Source organism: Rhipicephalus sanguineus, chromosome 11 (genome assembly GCF_013339695.2).
Source record: "Rhipicephalus sanguineus isolate Rsan-2018 chromosome 11, BIME_Rsan_1.4, whole genome shotgun sequence".
Classification (NCBI taxonomy): Eukaryota; Metazoa; Arthropoda; class Arachnida; order Ixodida; family Ixodidae; genus Rhipicephalus; species Rhipicephalus sanguineus.
The window spans coordinates 29,948,563-29,965,574 of record NC_051186.1 but is presented as its reverse complement, the minus strand read 5'-3'; the positions used below and the strand labels follow the sequence as shown (position 1 = coordinate 29,965,574).

At 47.9% G+C, this 17,012-nt stretch overlaps 1 protein-coding gene across 1 annotated transcript in view; it reads right to left on the bottom strand.

Annotated features, from left to right (window-relative positions):
* LOC119374732 (calpain-A-like) overlaps positions 1–17,012 on the bottom strand; it is a 98,414-nt gene that overhangs the window by 43,009 nt on the left and 38,393 nt on the right.

Below are 17,012 nucleotides of genomic sequence, written 5' to 3'. Positions count from 1 at the left end.
GGTGGTGATGCCACCTTGAAGTTCCCGCACCAGTCGCCGTGACGTCGCCGATTTTAATGGCGTCTACTACAGCCTACGTAGTTCCTCATCGGTAAAAATGAAGTACATTGTCTTCAGAGGGAGCCAGAGATTCAATGTGTTATCTTTCAGGAAATTTCATTGAGGCAATGTGGCCAAATTATGAAAAAAATAAATACTTTGAAATCCGTAATTTCACCATCAGAGATTTCGGCGGGGAATTTGAAAATGAAACTTTTGACACTGATTTTCTCATCTATTAATAAACCTACGGTGGTGAAATTAATGACACTACAGCTTTCACAGTATTATTTATCAGTCTAAACTTATTTGTTGTTTTACTTTAGTGTCCCTTAAGGTTTATAAGCAAGGATGCAGCAATGTAATCATACTGGCTTACAATATAATTGCAATGTCATTAGGTGCCATGAGGATACATTAGGAAGACTACGGACAACTGCGCTACTACCGATTTGAATCTGCCGATTCTGCTGCTTCAGGTCGACAAAACTCAGCCACTGCACAAGTTCTTTGCATTGTGCTGCAATAATGTAGAATGTTCTTTAGGTCTAGATCATCTGGAAGGCCAATAAGGCCATACATGACCATGGAAGGCAACAATTAATTGCCATGCGAGTATGTGAACCTTTCTTTGCATGTTTACAATTGTCATCACTGGTGGCAAGAAAAAGTGTAAAGGCTACTTTATATTGTTAAACCAAGAATTATGTAATCCACATCTTTCAAGTGTGTGCAGAATATAAGGGAAGTTAACAGCCAAAGTAGAGCAAGAAGTTCACAGAACATGCCATCAATAGAATACAATCTTTGAGCACTTTAGGCATGCCACATACTTTTACTGAGAGCTTTGATCTGATCCCATTGGCTTGGCTGCCAATTCACCAGGGCCACGAGAGCTGTCCTACATCTCCTTTGTTCCAGACATATAACAATTCCGAAATATATAGATGGCTCCCATGAAACACGAAACCTCTATAAAATGTTTCATAGAGGTTTATGGAGGTTTTAAATGTTTTAAAGACGTTTTATAGAGGTTTTGTGTTTCATGGGCTTGCACTGGTGTCATTGAAACCACCGTGTTAGGGCACCAGCATGGGGGGACGCAAAGTTTGCGATGTCACATTAACGTTATCAAAACATCACATTCAGGTTCTTTTGTTGTTCACGCTCAGAGGCATTCCTGCCACAATGTTATCACATTGAGGCAGGTTAACCACAAGTTGTTTGTCAACAAAACCGCCATCTTGGAGTAACAGTACGTTCAGAAATGGTGTCAGCGACGTCATGTGCAAGGAGCAAGCCATGCGGATAATCTGCAGCATAAAAAGGTAATACTAGGAGACAAGAGACATGTGTTTTGTTTTTTCTTGCCACTACTCCGACACCCGTAGAGAGAGACTAGCTTGTTACAAAAACAGAAAGAAGTTCATGTTGAATTGCAACACGCTGCGGAAAGCATGTTTCCCTGCAATGCACTGAAAGTTACCGGGTTTAAAAAAAAAGAAGTAGAGGGGCTTTATCTGTGGGCGCCCTCGCAAGCGACTATGAACTTCCTTCTGGCGAGCAGCAGGCCGGAAGTGTGCTTTTACCTATGTTACCGGTAGGTACCCGGCGGCAGCAGTACAGCACGGGCGGATGCTCGACTACGTGTCTCTGCAAGGCTGTGGTGGGTAAGGTGCGCCCAGGTACAGAGCCTTATGGGGCCACCTTTCGAGATGAGTACACAAGAACAACCGAGCGCCAGGTCAGCGTACTCCTCTGCCCTTATCGGTGGGTTTCCGGTCGGCACTGGGAATCGAACCCGGTACCTGCCGCATTGAAAGGGGACGCTCTACCATGTAGCCACCGCTAAAGAAATGTAAGGCCATTTATTCCGCTTTCACCAGACGGGCCGCGCTTGAGCCTTCAAAGCTGCGGCGCACTGATGCTGATGTGGTGCCGTTCCCTTTGTAACGGGTCGTCCCTTTGTAACGGGTCGCCGCATGTATAGCGGCTTGGCAATAAAATAGGTAACGAAAAAAAAGGAAAACATAAACAAGAGTGAAGAGTCAAGGACTGTGCACACCTTGGAGGGGGGGGGGGGTCTGTCACTTCGCGCACTTCTGTAGAGATACGGTTCTCCATCTTTCTAAGCGCCGCTTAGTGCGTTCTACCGCTCCCCTGTTCATCTCCCCACCATCACTCTCGAATCCCAGTGCAACATGCAGGGGAGTGTCTCCTCTGCCATGGGGTTCGATTCTCCTGCAGTGCATCACAATGTGCTGCATAGTTTCGTCGGCACCATCACAGACACGACACACCACACTCCCGTGCTCACTGTCAATAGCCCGCTGGCATTCCAGTGTGTGCAGTGCCCTAGCACGCGCCTCGAAGAGTAGGCGGCTCCCAAGGCTGTTGTCATATATGGACACCGCGCCAATAGCCCGCTTGTGTTGTCCATACAGGGTCATTGAGGTCTTGCCACTCATCTCCTGCAGCCACAGCTCCTCCTCGGTCTCCTGGACACGGTCACGCACCGCCTTAATGTATTGCCGCATTGTGTCCGCCTGTATTGGTGCCGTGAAGAAACCATATTTCTTCTCGAGGCGGTATATGCGATTTGTCCAATCGGTGCCCATGCACGTCGCTGCCAAGTATTCGAACACCTGCCAGGCCAATCGCTCCTTCCGCATAAACTGCAGGCGGCCACGGTAGGTCGGCTTGCTTGCAGCCTCACGTGCCTCGAAGGTGGACCACCCAAGGTCTCCCTGAACAGCCTCGTTGGCTACTGCCCCATGTGATCCCAAAGCAGTGCGTCCGACCTCCCGCTGTCGCCGTTCCAGCCATTCCCTAGTCACATGGGACAAGCAGACAGTGGCGTTGCAGAAAGTCAATGCAGGCACGTGCACAAGCTTCCACATGTCTCGAACCATCAGATATCTGTTGAATCCCCACAGGCTCCTGCGCCGGAGAACACACTGTGCCCGCATGGCCATTCGTCTGATGATTTCCTCGTGCTGCCCATAGATGTCACCCCCTGAACGCAGCGTCACTCCTAGGTACTACTTGCACGATGAGGCGACCTCTAGCGCATTACCAGACAGTGTCAGGGCTTCATTACCTGGTGCCACACCCACTAGCTGTACTACAGTTGTCTTCTTGGCGTTATAGCGAAACCCCAGCTTTTCGATTACCGCTGCACAGATGTTGAGCAGTGCCTGCATGTCTCGAGGATTTTCTGCCATTAGGACGATGTTATCCGTAAAAGCAAGGCCCGGTATGTTGCGATTTTCGTCTATCCCGGTGATGCTGAATTTCAGGCTGAAGCCAAGAGAAGACTTCACTATCGATCGCTCCAGTTCGGACACATACAATAGGTATAGTATTGGCGATAGCGGGCAGCCCTGACGTAGTCCCTTGGAAACCTCCACAGACTCCGTTGTGACTCCAGCAAAGGACGCCGTAACCTTGTTACTGCTGTACAGCTGCTTAATTGTTGACAGCAGTGCTTCCGGGAGACCCAAATCACCAGGGGCGTAGCCAGAAATTTTTTTCGGGGGGGGGGGGGGGGGGGGGGGGTTCAACCATACTTTATGTATGTTTGTGCATGCATTTGTATGTGTTCTTATATATATATACGCAAGCAAAACTGAAAAATTTCCGGGGGGGTTTGAACCCCCCCAACCCCCCCCTTGGCTACGCCCCTGCAAATCACTTAGGCACTTGAAAAGACTGGCATGCGGAACATTATCATATGCTTTCTCCACATCCAGGAAGCAGCAAAGCCGTCCACGGTTCTCTATTCTGGCAATCTCAGCGCATTGCGTTAGTACGAAGAGGTTGTCTTCCAACAGCCTGCCCTTTCGGAAGCCATTCTGTAGCTCTGTGAGGAGACCTCTGGACTCCGCCCAACCGTATACCCAGTCTTTCAGCACTTGCGTGAAGGCTCTGTAGAGCGTGCATGTGACTGTCAGCGGCCTGTAGTCTCTCAGTCGACCCGTATTGCCCCCCTTCTTGGGGATCAGCACTACTCTGCCCAGTCGCCACTCCTTCGGTATCTCCGCGCCTTCTAATATGGCGGTGAAGAGACCAGCCAGCTGCTCCTTACAGTCTGGGCCTAGGCATTTAATTAGGCGAGCTGGTATCTCATCCGGCCCTGTAGCTGTGTGCGTCCGAAGGCGGGAGAGCGCACGCTCGACACTAAGGTGACAGAGAGCCCATTTTGTGTCCGAGAGGTACGGAACGGTCGGCACACTTCGAGTCTTGATGTGTATAGTACTGTCATTAGTGTTTGCAGGACCACACAAGGACTTTAATTATGATGTCACATATTCCCTCAGGTCAACGACCGGCTGTCCTGTTTCGCTGTCCACGATTTGAGGCTAGGCTGGTCTTTTCTATCGAGAGACCGAACATATAGCACCAGAATTTTGCAGCCGTTGACTTTCCCTTGTCCGCAGGTCATGTAGCATCTGCCTATTGGCATTGGCGAGCTTCATTTGAACCAGGGCCTGCATTTCGTGCTCCAGCTTCAAGTAGTGTTTCCACTTATTGCTGCAGACCTCAGGGTCTTTTGCCTTGACCGCACGGCGGTGGGCACGGTTTGCCTCTCGGCGTGCCTGCAACGCCTGAGCTACTATCGTTGTCCCACCACTGTTTGCGTGAGTGGCGCGCAGGGTTCTTGTTTCGGGTCATGTGCCGGCGCATGATGCTGCGTAATGTGTCGACGTATTCTTCGTACGTACTCGCCTCTCGCCGCTGTTGACTGCGGCGGCGCCCGTGGCGCCATCTGCCAGTTGCTTCCATTACTAAGCGGGTTCACGCACGGCCGGGCTGGACTGCACGCTGCAGTCTAGCCCGGCCGTGGTTCACGCTAGTGATGCAGAACTATCGGTAAGTTGACTATCGATAACATCGATAGTTTCTTAGAAACTATCGATAGTGCAAACAAACAATCGATAGTCCCTATCGATAAATTATCGATAGTCGAATCGGTAGTGCCATCGGTAATATTACTAGCGATATTACTGCCACGCGTGTTTATTGCTGTGTTTTGATGTATGCAGGTTGCACCCACAGGCTGTCAGCAGCGTTTGATGCAGACCGCGCCGCAATGTTTGAGAAGCTTCGCGATTGTTTGACATTTTAAGATTACGTGCCGGACGCGAATATGTTTATTCGAGAGATCACGCGAGCACCAGCGATAACGCTGGAAGGTTTGATGACTGATGTATAAAAGACGAAGCGTTCTACCGATTATCAGATTACTCGACGGCCGCGGCGACTAGCCGCTATAAGTGCGCAGCGTGAATCGCTTGTACTCTGAGTTTTGATTTCCTGGGCACAAGTTTGACCAAATAAAGTTCACCGTCACAACCACGTGACAAAAACTATGCTGTTGCTGGCTGTCCAAATTGCCAAAATATTCGCGATAGCCTACTATCAGCTTCGCTTAATTTATGAGCAAATTTTTGGCGAGAGAAATTATTTGTGCAGTGAAAATGGCGGCATATGTCCATCAATAAATTCATATTTAAAAGCAACGTTACATCTTATAATTAACAAACTTAGTTCTTGATAATTTTTTTTTTTATTTTGAAAACATAAAATGCAATATAAATCTGAAGCCGCGCAGTTCCACCCCATGTAACGGCTTCCTTTCCACTAGCTACAGCTGAATAGTTCGACTTTATGATCATGTGTCAGCGAAGCACTCTGGTGAAGAACACAAGCATGTCAACTTTCTTGCCCTTCAGCCTGCTCCTCCGGCTCCACCATGTCACGGGGAACCAAGTTTATTCTGCAATGAGTTCGCGCTGTTGATATTAAACTATCGATAGTACTTACTATCGATAGCGCTATCGATAGTATCTTTTACCATCGATAGTTCGATAGTGACTCGGCTATCGATAGTACCATCGATAGTTCAGCATCACTAGTTCACGCACGGCCGCCTGGACCATCGGCGCGCGGCGGCCGCGCGCCCCGATCCAGGCGGCTGTGGTTCACGCATGGCCTCCAAGAATGGGCAGCGCGCTCGGAGGTTAGCTAGGGCGGTTACGCTTTACGACGGCGCTGAACTCTCGATTCAATGTCTTTGTGTGCTGCACTGCTAAGAAAACCTTCCTGCATATGCCTAATTACAGAAACGCCATAGGATATGAACTTAAACGAAAGCCAAGAACGGAAAAATAATTAACAAATAACAGCCAGCATTCTTACCTTATGTCGGCATCGTGTGACGTAGAAAAATGTGGCTGTCATAAAGCTGTTCGTTTATCAAACTTCTTTTCTGAAGCTTTAAAAAAGCACTCGTGTGCTCCGACATGCGATGAAGGGACGCCACGGCTCGCGCCACTGCTCTGCTTGCCACCGCGAAAAAGTGCCGCTGGTCAGCGTGTTTTTTTAAATGCGAAGCATTTCTTAGCGAACCTCAGGCACTTTGGCCGTTTCTATCTACGTATCTATCTATCTATCTATCTATCTATCTATCTATCTAGCCGCCTACGTCTTGGCGCTCTCCTGGTCGTCTCTATAACTTCTCATATACCAAAATTGGCATAGCAGGGGATCAGTATATGACGAACACGATTCACTGGTCAAGACATGAATAACGCAAAATACCTGTCGCGTACGTCATGAAACCCTTTCTCTCAGTCACGTGTGGCACATACCCGTACACCAGAGTTCATGTTAAGCGGGTATGTGCCACAGCTGATAGTCTCAACCAACACAGTAACCGCGAACGCACACATTGACACGCATGGAAAGTGATAATAACAATAATTGTTAGGGTTTTATGTCCCAAAACGACGATATGATTATGTTAGACGCCGTAGCGAAGGGCTCCGGAAATTTTGACCGTCGGGTATTCTTTAACGTGTACCGAGATGGCACAGTACACGGGCATCTAGCATTTCGCTTCCATCGAAATGCGACCGCCGCCGCCGGAATCGAACCCGGGACCCTCGGGTCAGCAGACGAACACCGTAACCGCTACACCACCGCGGCGGACGCAAGAAAAGTGAGGAAGCTGAAGACAGAACACCCCTGGAAGACGCTCAACTACCATCCACTCGTCCACATGGTCCGCAACGTGGACCACGTGGATAACGCAAAAACCGGGGTCAATGCTTCCTACAATAAGCCTGCCCAGAGAACCAGGCCTCTCATCAATACCCGTGACTACAACATTGATTTATCAAGACCTGGCAACGAAGCTTGGTCCTTATACTGCGTGAAGGACGGCTTGGATGTGGATAGTGCATCAAAAGACCTCGCTGCCACGTCCTCGACAGGAGGCATCATTGATCATTTTATCGTAAGAGGCATCCAGGATTTCCACCAGCTGCACTATACCCCGCACTGCACTACACTTAGACTCCTCATAGCCGTGATCACGAACGGATCCGATTAACAAGTCCAGTCCAGCAGCTGGTGCTCACTGATCACGGTGATGATGACCTTGTTCAAGAACTGTCTAGAACGTCTTCCACACATGCACACGGGTTCGTGAAACGAGCCTGTGTTCTTCATCATAAGGGACAAATATAAGCACTACATATCAGCTTAGCGCTTCTGGTGTTGGTAATACCCACGTTGCCGTTGGCAGCGTTAACCAACTGTCAACAACTGGTTATATAACACATATGCGCCTCTTCAACGTATATGTGTGCGTATAAAATTTACACAAATCTTTAGCGTCATTTTGTAACGTTTCGCTCAGTAAAAAAAAAATTGCGCCACAGGCGCCTTCCCGCCGCATGCTTCGCATAACATCGACTCCCACGGTACGTGGGATCTGCCGAATTTTTTTTTTCCTTTTTTTTCATGCCAAATTAAAAAGAAATAATTAAATGCAGAAATTAAAACAAGACTAGAACAAATTGAATCAGAATGCTTATCGTTCAACACTCTAAATTCTGACACGAAAAAGCTTCAGATGGCCACTGTTGAATGCACCAGCCAAATTTCGTCGCTGTCTGCTCGGATGGATGACGCGGAAAACATGTCCCGTCGCAATAATCTCGTTTTCTTTGATACCTAAGCGGGACTTGCTTTGTAGCCTCATTTCCTCATCATCGAGTAACATCTATAGTGTTTTTAACCGAAACATGGCTTAATTCGTCCATCCTAGATTCTGAGTCACATTTCGATGTATTTCGTAAAGGTATACGTCTGACAGCTCGCGTGGCGGTGGCGTTCTTATCGCCACTAACCGTCTATTACTTTCGTAAACATATCGTCTAATCTCGAAATCTTACGGTTATGCTATAATGCTAACTTGCCGCGTATGATCATCGGTGTATGTTATCCCCCTAAGAGCGACAGCTCTTTCAATCTGCACTTTCGTGAATGATTACTAACCATAAAGAAAGCCTATCCTAACTCGCACACCGTTATCTTCGGTGATTTCAACTTTCCTTTGATTGACTGGACTAACCCTGCATCCACACTGTCGAGAAGTAACATTAAAAGTGATTTTATGAACAGATGTCCTACATTCGGTCTATCCCAACTTGTCACGGAACCAACGCGCATCTCAACTCATTCTTCCAACATTCATGGCTCAATCTTAACAACAAACACCGACATCTGCTCCTCACTAACTTATCTTCCACCACTAAACGATCGTTATGTAGTTTATGGTACCATATCCAGTTATATCCACAAAACCAAGAAAACCCAGGCCTAAAAACACTGGCACTGTACGACAAAGGCGACTACGCTTCCATGGTTGAAGAACTAGCTGTCTTTCGCGAAGAATTCGCAATAACTCGCGCTCCATTGAAACCAACTGGTCTTTGTGTAGAAATGAGATGCTACAGCATAATATGTCCCCATCATTAACGTAAAAGAGCTAGCACAGTCCCCTTGGTTTAATTTAAAAAAAAAGGTTATTTAGATCCGCAAAGCGTTCCAATTCTAACTCTGCATGGGCGAAGTACTTCACTGCAGCCAAGGATTATACAACGTCAATCACGCAAGCTAAAAACTACTTTTACGGTGACACGATACCTTCTTTGCTGCGCAACAACCCCAAACGATTTTGGGAGACTATTAAACCTGAAGAGACGGAAGGCATTTCACTAATTGATCCTAATGGTTGTCCTATAGCCAAAGAAGATATCGATAATGTACTAAATAATACATTTCGCTCTGCTTTCATCCGAGGAACCACTCAGAACCTTCCTTCATTTCCGTCCTACGCGCCAGGGGCGTAGCCAGAAATTTTTTTCGGGGGGGGGGGGGGGGTTCAACCATACTTCATGTATGTTCGTGCGTGCGTTTGTATGTGTGCGCGTATATATAAGCAAGCAAAATTGAAAAATTTCGGGGGGGGTGGGGGGTTTGAACCCCCCAACCCCCCCCCCCTGGCTACGCCCCTGCTACGCGCATTCACTTATGAATCGTATTAGCTTTAGCCCAAGTGGTATGGTGACTACAAAATTCGTCAGCAGCTGGAACTGATGCCATCAATACTACCAAGGTGCTCAAAAACACCAAACATGTAGTCTTATATTATCACTAATATTTTAGCAACCACTAGATACAGGTTCAGTTACAGCGGACTGGCGGATCGGGAAGGTCGTTCCTGTCTTCAAGAAAAGGTAAACGGTCATCGCCTAACAATTACCGTCCCATGTCCATCACCAGTGTCTGCTGCAAAATAATGGAGTACATCGTGTATTCTAAAGTAGCGCAATTTTGTCTGTCAACAATTTTTTTCATCCTAATCAGCAAGGTTTTCGTCCCGGTCATTCGTGCGAAGCCCAAATAGCTTTCTTCCACCATGAAATTCACTCACACCTTGATAATAATATTTCCACTGATGCAATATTTCTTTTACTTCGAAAAAGCATTCGATAAAGTTTCACATCGTCGCTTACAGCTGAAACGTTCATGCCTTAACTTAGACCCATCGGTGCTCAACTGGATTCGCGAATTTTCAATTGATCGCCGGCAGTTTGTTGTTGCTAACTCCTGCAAGTCTCCCCTCTATCGTGTTCACTCCGGCATACCGCAAGGCATTGTACACAGACGATCACAGCAGTGAGAAGCAGTTAGAGATGACAGGAAAGGAAAAACTTATAGAGTCTTTTATGCATTAGCCTAATAGGACTGGAAGGCGAAAGCAGTCTTCTTTTTCTTCTCAGTCGATGCAATGATCCTCCCCCGCCGCCCTCCGAAAGCTTTCTGCACCTAAAGAGGTTTTGCACTGCCTCCAGGATTCGAGGCATTGCAAGCTTTCTGCACCTCACCTGGTTTTGCACTGCCTCCGTGATCGCCCCCCCCCCCTCTTGACCAAGCGACTCATGTAATGACGTCACAAATTTTGACGGTCTATGGCGTCATGACGACATCATGTGGTGACGTCATCACGTGATGATTTTTTGCATGACTCGTGTGGACGCCGCCGACGGCCAATTCTCGCGTTTATGAAGCGTCTGGGGCTTTCGCCTTAAAAATAACACTGCGGTGAGAAAGAAGACGATGAGAGCTTCGGGAGGAATGCGGGGCAAAACAAACGTTAGGTGAACGACCGACTCGGAGCCAGTCCAGAAATGATTAATTAGGTTTCCGGAGGACCTCGCTCGCACTCCGCTAATGAAGCCGTGCCTAAACAAACACATTCGCGGTGCCAGGAAGATCGCGCACGGGCGGCGAATGCAAAAGAAACGAATTATGAATGTTGCGCGCACAGGTCGCAACAGTCTGTTTGCTCAAACGGCTCTAAAAATGATTCGCTAACTTAGTTTTACTCAGGAAAAATGCCTTACGTGCCATTGAAGGTATTTCATACATCGCCAATACACGCGATGTACATTCACAGTCTAGGATATCACCAATGGATGTTCGCTATGCGAATATCAGCTTCCGTATTCATTAAAACTTGAGATCATTAAAAACTTTATAGTCATATAAAATATTACTAACTAGCATAAAAAGCCTTGCTTACGTCTAAATTGACACAATGAACACTGAGCTCTACGACCATACCAACGAACAAACTGTGGTTTTCAAACATTGCAATATCTACCCACAAACGATGAAACGTTACGCCACAGAGCTAAATTATTATTAAAGTACCTTGGGAGTCGATGTTATGCGAAGCATGCGGCGTGTATGTGACTGGCGTAACTTTTTTTACTGAGCGACACGTTAGAAAATGACACTAAAGATTTGTATAAATTTGATAAGGACACATACGTATATATGTTGAAGAGCCGCATATGTGTTATATAACCAGTTGTTAACGGTTGGGTAACGCTGCCAATGGCAAGGTGGGTATTACCAACACCTGAAGCGCTAAGCTGATATGTAGTGCTTATACGTGTCCCGACAACGCACGCACGTTTCACGAACCCGTGTGCGTGTGTGCAAGAAGTTCTTGACAGTTCTTCAACAAGGGCCACATCACCGTGATCAGTTAGCACCAGCAGCTGGTCATGACTTGTTATTGAATCGGTCGTGATCGTGGTGACCAGGAGTCCATGTCTAGTGAAGTATGTGGTGTTGTAGAGCTGTTAGAATTCGTGGATGCCTCGGTGATCTCGTCGAAAAATTGTCTTTCGACAGAGCCGGCGACATGTCGGAACCTAAAGCCACCCTTCGCGTTGGTGAAGTATAGGCCGTCGAGGCTGGTAGGCCTGGATAGCGCTACTTAGACCAACATCATCGGATGGTGTTTGTCCTATTCCTAGACTTCCTGGGCATATGTGGCCTGCGTAGCCTATAGTCTACAAAGCGGCTGTCAATCAATCTAGCATCCTCCTCGGTCAGCATAAGGCCATCGCCTATCCTCGTAAGAAATGAAGAGGACACTGCGTCGTTCTGGTGGACGATGTGCACTTTACGGTGCGGTGATGTGGATATCATATGTAACTTTCGTTAATGTATTCCTCCGCGGTCGAGCAATGCTTCAATATAGCTTGCTGAATCATAGGAATACAAACGTAATGTTTATTAGACTACAATAAAAGCGGAGCCAACACTGGAACTACAGACGTTAATCTGATATGAGGCCTGTATCGTAGGACTACACAACGTAGGAGTATCATGTAGTGTTTATTGCTTTCTTGTAATAATAGATAGCCAGTACCACAACCACAATTGACGTTGCACCGATATTACGCCTCCGTAGGCTGTTTTTCCAAACCAGTTTATAGACCTGGCGTGGCTCAGTGGTAGAATACCTGATTGCCACGCAGAATACTTGGGTTCGATTCCTGATGGGGTCCTAACTTTCATTCTTTCAATTTGTTGAGCCAACGCTGCCGATGTCGGTTTTCCTTAACGCTCTAGCATTTAAGTTACCAATGTCTGTTCTCGCCGTTCCTGGGTCGATATAAACTGTCAATCACCTGTGGCGCATACCCGTACACCGTGGCCCGTGGTAAACGGGTATGTACCACACGTGTCTAGTGGAAAGGGTTTGACGACGTACGCGACAGGGTTTTAACGTTATTCATGTCATGACTCGGCAATCATATGCGACAAATGCTCTTACCCTCCCATGCAAATTTTGGTCTAGTTAAGGAGGCCATCATGAGAGCACTCAGACGTAGGCGGCTAGATAGATAGATAGATAGATACGTAGATAGAAACGCTCAAAGTGCAAGAGGTTCGCTAAGAAATGCTTCGCATTAAAAACGTTTTTGTGACTGCTCTTTTTTATGCCTTAGAGCAGGGGTCTCAAACACACAGCCTGCAGGCCACATGCGGCCCGCGGTACATTCACTATAGCGGCCTGGCAAGCACATAACCACCTTCGCCTCGTCTTTTTCGTGAGGCACCCCGTGCGGTCACCATGTGATGAAACATAACTGTACTATAAAAACTCTATATTTCAAAATCGGCGTCCAGATTTCGGTCATTCTGAAGACCGGTATCGATATATTCCTCAATCTTCACGCCAAATCACCTTGAGAAATTACATATATTTTAGATATGGGAGAGCCCTTCTTTCAAATGGCAACGTTAGCGGACGTTATATTCAAACTGGATATGAAGTGCAAGCTCACCGACAGGGGACTAGACAGAACTTTATTTCGGAGGCAAGTGGAGGAGGGTTCGACCCCCCCCCCTTTTTTTTGTTTGGTTGTGCGTGCGGCTGCATGTGTGCGCGTGCAAAAATATATACAATTTAAAAAAAATCCAAGGGGGCGGATGGGAGGGGTTACTGGCAAACCACCCTCCTGGCTACGCCAATGTTCACCGATAAAACAATTCTTCAGTTACTGTATGCAGCGTAAGTATAACTAATTGAAAAGAATATTAGTGGATTTTAGTTAATACGAAAGTATTTAGGTTTCTCCTTCAAGCAATATCAAGCCCTTCGAGTAGGCGGGCTAAAGGAGTGCAGTGATGTTATACATCACAGGTAATTAAGAAATTCTGCATTATCTAACGAACACCTTGAATACTACGTATGATTCAAATCACAATTCCTAACTTTTTTTGCACAAATCAGACACCGTAATTGGAAGGAGCCATAATTTTTGTTTAATCAAAGGCTGAGTGCGCACATACATGCAACAGGCTCTGCGGCGCAAATAGTAAGCGTGACGCATCATTCTAAGGAGTAAACATTTGTGCTTAACACTTTTACTCGGATGCGTGCGAACGCCAGCAAGGGAAGCATATGTAAACAACGCACGGGAAGCGCTCTAGACAGCCGTATAGAAAAAAACAATTAAAGGACGAAGAACACTTCCCTTACGGAAGCTAGTGCGCGCACGCACGCACGCACACACGCACACGCACACACACACGCACACGCACACACGCACGCATACACACACGCACACAGCCAACGATGTAACATGATAACGGTAACAAACACCCGCGCCTCTTCCGGGATGTTTCACAACCGCAAAGCCATGTAATCGTAAAGTTTCAGACGACATGTTCGGTTAGAGGAAAGATTACCTATCACACCGTATTGGACAAAACACGCTCTCCCATCCATAAACGCGCATATACAGTGGCGCTCAACATGAGCTGCAACACGGTGGCCATGCTTGAAGGGGCCCCAAGCCTCACCGGCACATGTGAAATTGGTTTCGCGCATATTAGTAGTCGAAACAGTGTTTACGTCACTGACTGTTTCCTATGTCGGCGCCGCCATGCCGTGTTGGAGACGCTTTGACCACGGGCAGCATGCGACTCATATTGGGCGCGACTGGACACAGACAGTGTGTAAAAAAATAAAAAAATAGGAGGGACAAAATAAATGTAGACGAAAAATTGAGTGAATTGTCAGGCTGCAGAATTCACGACCCTCGGTCGAGATCTTACCTTCTTCGTCTTCGGCGCGCCTCTGCGGAACATGTCGCTGAACGTCATCGTGGAACTTCAAGCACAGCGACTGAGAGAAAGGCTCGTCGACGAACGTTGCGATAGGTGGATTAAAGCGTCGTCAAACGAAGGCCGGCGCAGTAAAAAACACCGGCGCGTCGAAGGATTTCAACGAAGGCGACAGAATGTCGAGCGACGTAAAAAGGTTGCTGATGCTAATCGGAAGAATGAAAGTCGCACTTCTTTGCGAGCACGACGAAGTAGTAGTGACTTTACGAAGTCCGACTAGTACGTTATTACGTATAGCAATACACAGAGATATACACTCACTATAGCAAGTATAACTTTTGTTGGGATCTATGTACGAGCGGCGCGCAAGTTCTGTACCAGTTCAGAGACAGTAAGTATGTACACCGTTGTAGGAGACGGAACGGGCGAATTGATGAGTTAAGGGGGAGGTAGTTAGAAGTAGCACCAATCAAGGAGTGGTTTAGCGAGGAATCTCCATTGGAAGCAGGACCAGCGTTACTCGGAATGCACAGACCTGGGCACTGAGACGAACATCCATCGATGCACGAAAGGACCAGTTGTCTGTACTTGCACGAAATGGAAAACGGACTCTAAAAGTTGAAGTAAACAAGCGGTCAAGTTCTTTATGCACACGACAGACAGAATCCTTATCGACTGCAATCGCTTCTCAGACGCACATTCAGCGAGAAAAAGAAGACTGCAGCTTTATAAGAAAAACGTGCGGACGGAATCAACGGACTCTGCAGGAGCTGTCGAGAAAAGAGATAGACGGGACTCACAGCTAAAGCGGCTGCGCCTGCGAAGTTCACATATGGTCTGCACCGGCGTGCGTCGGCTACGCCCCGCCGACAGCTAAGCCCCGTGGTTCACAGCGGGATCGGAAAGTGGAGCGTGGAAGCTCCGAGCCGCGACAAGTCTGAAGCAACCGAGAGGGTCGCTGCGGTGACGGCCGGGACAAGCGGAAGGCCTGCTGCGGCTATTTAAAAAAAGCAGTGTTAGTAGTTATAACTTTAATAACGAGTGATCGCAGAAGACGGGAAGCAGATGAGCGAGATCAACAGGTGATGCTTGCAAAAATGTCTCTATCTAAGCTCGAAGGTATTGTCTGGGAGAACCATGCAGATACAGAGCTGAGGCAAGAAATCAACAGCTCACTGTCTGGAAATAATTTATGAAAAGGGGAAAAAAACTTGATAATAAGCAGAATAGCTGAACTGCAGGTGGAGTATAGCTATAGCCGTTCTATAATAGGAAATCGCCCATCGTCTAATTTGAAGCAATGCAGAAGGATATGTATGCCTGCTAAATAGGACGAACAGCGCAGGTCAATGCAAGAGTTTACCACCAGAAGTACCTGGAGACTCACGCGTGAACCACCGAAGTATCCGAGCCACTAATTCGGGTTTCTCGATCGCCAAAGACTCCAAAGATCACCAAAGATCGCCAAAGGGCGGTGACTAGGAACCACGCAGGAGAAGCGATGAGATGGTGTGGAGAGCGCGACGAGTGCCGGCAACAGGTGGTAGTGCAAGGACAGCTCACTGACCGCATCCCAAGTGGAGTGGACAAACACACCCGCGCGCCCTTATATGCCGGGGGGCGCTCGAACCACTGCGGTCACTCGGCGCCTGGACCTCGGGGCTCAGAACAAAAACATAAACATCGTGCGCACATTTCACACAACTATAGGACACGGATCGAGAGAGCCTCGCGATCTACACTGACCGCGCTCACACTCGGGCAACTCCTTCCTCCCCGCGCGTTGCACTGCGCGACGGAAACTGCGCGCGCGCGTAGTTTCGCGCACATAAACTGCGCCCATGCTTTTTTTTTTCTTTCCTTCTCACCGACAAAGCTAGGAAGGCGGGAAACGATGCGAAGGGCCGCGTCTCTCCTAGGCAACGGCCTGCCTGCCGACGAAGCGGCGGCGGCGCAGGATGCGGAGAGAGGAGCGCCTATCGCCCCAAGCTTCCCCCGCGCCGTACCCTCTATTTTTATCGCTAAGGCAGGCAATAAGTTCGACGTGCTGGGGGGCGGAAAAAGAGAGAGAGAGAAACAAGCACCGGGTCTCACAAAACAGCCGACTAAACACACACACACACATTCTCTATCTCTCTCTCACATACACGCGCACAAAACACAGACATTCTCTCTCTCTCTCTCTCTCTCACACACACAAGCACATTTGCAAAGAGAAAGGGAAGGGGGGGGGCGCATAGCCCAGGTCAACCTCCTCCTCCTCCACCCTATAGCTGCTACCAGAACATATACCCAGCTGCGTCAACGACCACAAAGATGGGTGAAAAACAACGTCGGCTAATGAGCGTCGCAAGTGGGCTTCACCACTTAACGGGAAAAGCCATCGCGCGGTCTCAGAGAGGCTTTTAACTAAACGACGCCGCGGTGAGGGGCGTGTTTTTCTCTGTATGACCTCGGGAAAGTGGACGTTTTGGAAGGAGTCGCGAGATCCGTTTTTTGCGCCTGTTTCGCCACACTCTCTAGCTGCCTGTTGCTTCGGCATTCCGTATTCTACGTTGTCTGACCTCTTCCACAACAAAGGGGCCAGCCGAAACAAACAACGGGTCCGCGCCGTGAATGATAAAAGCAACACGTGGCGAGGCTGGTCAGAATACTGGATCCTGCCCTAACCGCTGTAACCGCGC